The sequence below is a fragment of the Eumetopias jubatus genome, unplaced genomic scaffold, assembly GCF_037043125.1.
Source record: "Eumetopias jubatus isolate StellerSeaLion01/CBP00866 unplaced genomic scaffold, mEumJub1_p1.0 scaffold_3, whole genome shotgun sequence".
Classification (NCBI taxonomy): Eukaryota; Metazoa; Chordata; class Mammalia; order Carnivora; family Otariidae; genus Eumetopias; species Eumetopias jubatus.
In genome coordinates, this window is record NW_028274809.1 from 77,230,155 (window position 1) to 77,235,394 (window position 5,240).

The 5,240-nt window shown below is 36.0% G+C and overlaps 1 pseudogene; it reads left to right on the plus strand.

Moving 5' to 3' along the window:
- Positions 1–360: 360 nt before the first annotated feature.
- Positions 361–1,315, plus strand: LOC148164708 (heterogeneous nuclear ribonucleoprotein A1-like; annotated as a pseudogene).
- Positions 1,316–5,240: the final 3,925 nt, after the last annotated feature.

The window sequence follows — 5,240 nt, forward strand, 5'->3', positions numbered from 1 at the left end:
GAGTACTTCTTTATGGTTTTTAATTTCAAATTCAAAATAAAATATTTTATTTTTAAATTTTTTGATATAAGATATCTTTGTCTTAGTCTAACAAAGAGGTCTTAGTCCAATAAATAATATCATTCCCCCAAAATATTATTGCATACAGGAGTATTCACTTTTCTCTCAGGACTTCACATGTGCATTTTCCACTATTTTGAAAGTGAGTCTCAAGATCTCAGCCTATAATAATTTCTGAATTGAGTGAAACACAAATTTGAATTGGACACTTGGTTAATGTATAAGGATATCTCATGTAGCTTTTCTGCCCGTGGACACTGCCGAGTAAGCATCGTTAAAGTCTCCCCTCCCACCACCATCATGTCTAAGTCAGAGTCTTCCAAAGAGCCTGAACAGCTGTGGAAGCTCTTCATCAGAAGTTTGAGCTTTGAACCGATGAGAGTCTGAGGAGCCATTTTGAGCAATGGGGAACGCTTACGGACTGTGTGGTAATGAGAGATCCAAACACCAAGCGCTCCAGAGGCTTTGGGTTTGTCACGTATGCCACTGTGGAGGAGGTGGATGCAGCCATGAATGCAAGGCCACACAAGGTGGATGGAAGAGTTGTGGAACCAAAGAGGGCTGTCTCAAGAGAAGATTCTCAAAGACCTGGTGCCCACTTAACTGTGAAATAGATTTTTGTTGGTGGCATTAATGAAGACACTGAAGAACATCATCTAAGAGATTATTTTGAACAGTATGGGAAAATTGAAGTGATTGAGATCATGACTGACCGAGGCAGTGGCAAAAAGGTTTTGCTTTTGTAATATCTGATGACCATGACTCTGTAGACAAGATGGTCATTCAAAAATACTGTACTGTGAATGGCCACAACTGTGAAGCAAGGAAAGCCCTCTCTAAGCAAGAGGTGGCTAGTGCTTCATCCAGCCAAAGAGGTCGAAGTGGTTCTGGAAACTTTGGTGGTGGTCGTGGAGGTGGTTTTGGTGGGAATGACAACTTTGGTCGTGGAGGGAACTTCAGTGGTCGAGGTGGCTTTGGCGGCAGTCGAGGCGGTGGTGGACATGGTGGCCGTGGGGATGGCTATGACGGACTTGGTCATGATGGAAGCAGCTCTGGAGGTGGCGGAAGCTACAATGATTTTGGCAATTACAACAATCAGTCCTCAAATTTTGGACCCATGAGAGGAGGAGATTTTGGAGGCAAAAGCTCTGGCCCCTCTGGTGGTGGAGGCCAATACGTTGCCAAACCATGAAACCAAGGTGGCTGTGGTGGTTCCAGCAGCAGCAGTAGCTACGGCAGTGGCAGAAGGTTTTAATTACTGCCAGGAAACAAAGCTCAGCAGGAGCGGAGAGCCAGAGAAGTGACGGGGAAGCTACAGGTTACAACAGATTTGTGAACTCGGCCAAGCACAGTGGTGGCAGGGCCTCGCTGCTACAAAGAAGACATGTTTTAGACAATACTCATGTGTATGGGCAAAAAACTCGAGGACTGTATTTGTGACTAATTGTATAACAGGTTATTTTAGTTTCTGTTCTGTGGAAAGTGTAAAGCATTCCAACAAAGTTTAATGTAGGTTTTTTTTTTTTTTGCACCCATGCTGTTGATTGCTAAATGTAATAGTCTGATCATGACACTGAATAAATGTGTCTTAAAAAAAAAAATATGTCACATTTTAGTGAGGGAGTCACTAAACCTTCCAATATCCACATATCAACTTATTTTTGCCATCCTTAGCTCATCACTACATATACAATAATTCCAGTAATTTTTATAGCTTAGGTTTTTATTTTTTATGATCCCAAAAAGGAAAGTGATTACTGCTTATAATGAAAATGAAGAGAAAATGGCGGTTCTAAGGAACTAATGAAATTCATGAATTTAGAGGATTGTTTAGGTCTCCAGAACTATTCCTCATGATTGTCAAGGATCTGTTCAATTTTAATTTCCCTCAAATGTCCAGGGTTTAAAATTGTACACCTCTAGTGTTTTCTTTAAACAAATTATCTTGATCTCTCTACTCATCAAGATATGAACAAGAGCTGAGCTCTTGATAATCTTTCTTTATATTCAAATAGTCAACTCATGGGACAGTAGTAAGCACTTATATATCTATAAAGTCTTCTAGTAGACACAATGAGGGAAGAATAATGGACTATATAGAGACTGCATAAAAATTATGGATGCACAGTAACAAAAATAGGATTTAACATCAACATATAGTGCAAACTGGAAATGCAAAGGTTAAAAAAAAGGCAATGTCATTCACTAATGGTATGACTAAACAAATTTCTTAACTTCTCTGAACTTTATTCTCCGTATTTCTAAAATAGTAACCTCTCTTCCACTGTGTTTTTAATTATTAAATGTGATAATTCAGTTAGAGTGTTTATTCAGTACTTGACACATGACAAGCATTAATAAATATGAGTAAAGGCATAGTGACACTGGGTGTGGATATCAGGGATGGCTTCCTCAAGATGGTGAAATCCAAGCCAGCTCCCAAAGTAAAATTCAAAGAAAAAAACAGAATCTATTCCAGGTAAAGGCATGAGCAGAGAAATGGAAATGGAAATTTTCAAGAAAAGTATTTAATTATCTTCATCTTAGAAATTATGTACTATTCTGCATAAGACCATATTAACTTTCTTTTTAATAACATAGAAACTGAATTGAAAGAGATCTTGAAGACAGTCAACCTATTACTTTGGCTTCAGACAGGCAGGATCATTTTTATGCTATTTACCTGTTGTTTACTTGAGATGATAAAAAAGAAAAATCATGGCAATTTTCAAAGTCTAAAACCCTTTATTTGGTGACCAAGCCTGTCTTTCACTTGGAGCTTAAAATAACACTTTCTAGAAGTAGCTGCCCCTGGATGTACTCTACAAGGGCACCTCTGTAGACCTCTTTCCTTTCCCTAATCTGTCAGTTATCATTAACGTTTCTGACAATCTGCTTCATCCAGGGCACCTGCTGAGGTGGAAGGTGTTTCTCTTGAGTGTACGATTTATGGACAGAGAACAATATTCCACATGAAAACTTCAATCAAGCAAATGCCCAAAGAAAGATCACATGCCACAAACAACTTCTATTTGTCCATCTTGGTAGACAGAGATACCAAGTGTTCCTTAAAGTGCACACATTATAAGAAGGGACAGGTTTGCTTGTGAAAAAGAAATTTTTTAATCAATAAACTTCTTTAAAAATAACCTTCAATAAAGTGGATTATTAAGGCCTCCATACACTTAGTTTTTTTTTAATTGTTTTCAGAAGGATTAATAGAATCAAAGATAAATGTGGACATTTTATTTGCAACAAAAATAGAATAGCTTTCATAAACCAACACTCCCACTAAAAGTAACTCGAAAAGTTGTATAAAATAGTTTTTAAAATATATCTGTAGGCATTGGAGAACTTTTAGGGCAACCAGGAACTTAGGGGCCAAGCTCTGAGAAAGAAGAGAAATTCTTTGAGTTGAGCCCAATATTCTGCATGCAGCTTTTTCCCTTGGTGCATTTGCCTAGTGTTAAGCAAGAGATGAGCAAGGGATGGCAGGGGCTAAAAACTTTTGCAGAAGGCAAGTCCTAATAGGCAAAGAAGCCACTGAGCTTTCTCATAGAGCTAAGAAGAATAAATTGCACTTTGGGCCTGCTAATGTAGGAGGGGCCTAGATGGGTGTTGGGGTCACTGACAGAAGGGAGGCACAAAGAAGTAAGCGCAAACTCACATATGTGTTCTCCTTATAGCATTTGCCAACTCTTTAACTGCTGTTTATAAGAAGCTTGACTAAATACAAAGACAAAGATAGTTTGGAAAGTAAAAGAATGAAAAAATGATATAATATGCAAAAAATAATTTTTTAAAAGCTGCTATGATCACAATAATATCATAAAAACATACTTTAAGGCAAGAAATATTGTAAGAGGTAAAAAAGGATTCTCATATTGGTAAAAGAAAAACTATAACAACTTTAAACTTGTATCTTTCTAATAGCATAGCTTTAAATATATATAATGCAAAATTTAACAAAACTCAAGAGGGAAATGGATATATCCACCATCACAATGGGAAATTTTAAAACACCTCTCTCAGAAGTTGATAGACTAAGCGATAATAAATCTGAACAATACAATTAACTGGCTTTAATTACTTTTACAAATTCTTAAGGCAAGATAGCAGAATAAATTTTTTTCAAGTGCAATGAAATATTTATCAAAATTGACCCATCATAAAACAAGTCTCAACTAATTTCAAAGGACTTTAATCATTCAAGAAAATTAACCTAAAAACCAGAAACAAAAAGGTAATTAGAAAACCATCAACTGTTTGGAAACTAAGCAACTTATGGGTCAAAAAAATAATCATAATAGAAATCAGAAAATATTTTTAAATTAATGATTATTAAAATACAATATATGTAGTCTTGTGGAATTCAGGTAAAACTGTAGTTATAAGCAAAATTTTAGTCCAAGATGAATATCTTAAGAAAGAAGACTAAAAACCAATGTTCTAAATATCTATTTTATGAAACTAAAAAATAATACCAAATTAAATCCAAATAAAAGTAGAAGAAAAATTATAAAGAAAAGAATAGAAATAAAGTAGGAAATATGCACAGTACAGAAAACCAATAATGCTGAAATTTAGTACTTAAAAAAAAGTAATAAAATTATAAACTCCTATTGAGAAAGATCAAGAAAAAAGAGGGAAGGCACACATGGCCAATATCAGTGATACAAAAAAGGGCATCACTACAGGCACTATGGACGTTAAAAAGAAAATTAGAAGATATATAAATGTTTGTCAATAAATTTGAAAATGCATACAAAATAAATTCCTAGATAAATACAACTTTCAAAAATTAACACCTAGAAATTGCAAATTAGAATATTACCGTACTAGAAAAGAAATGAAATCTGTAATCAAAACCTAACGACCACAAAACAATCTCCAGATTCAGATGGCTTCACCAGTGAACTCCTCGGCACACTTAAGAAAAATATGATATAGGGGCACCTGCGTGGCTCAGTCAGTTAAGCATCTGCCTTCGGCTCAGATCCTGATCTCAGGGTCCTAGGATTGAGCCCTGAATCGGGGGTCCCTGCTCAGTGGGGAGTCTGCTTCTACCTCCCCCTCTCCCCCTCCCCCCTCTCATGCTCTCTTTCTCTCTCTTTCTCTCAAATAAATAAATAAAATCTTTTTTTAAAAAAAAGGAAAATATGATAAAAATGTTATATGAA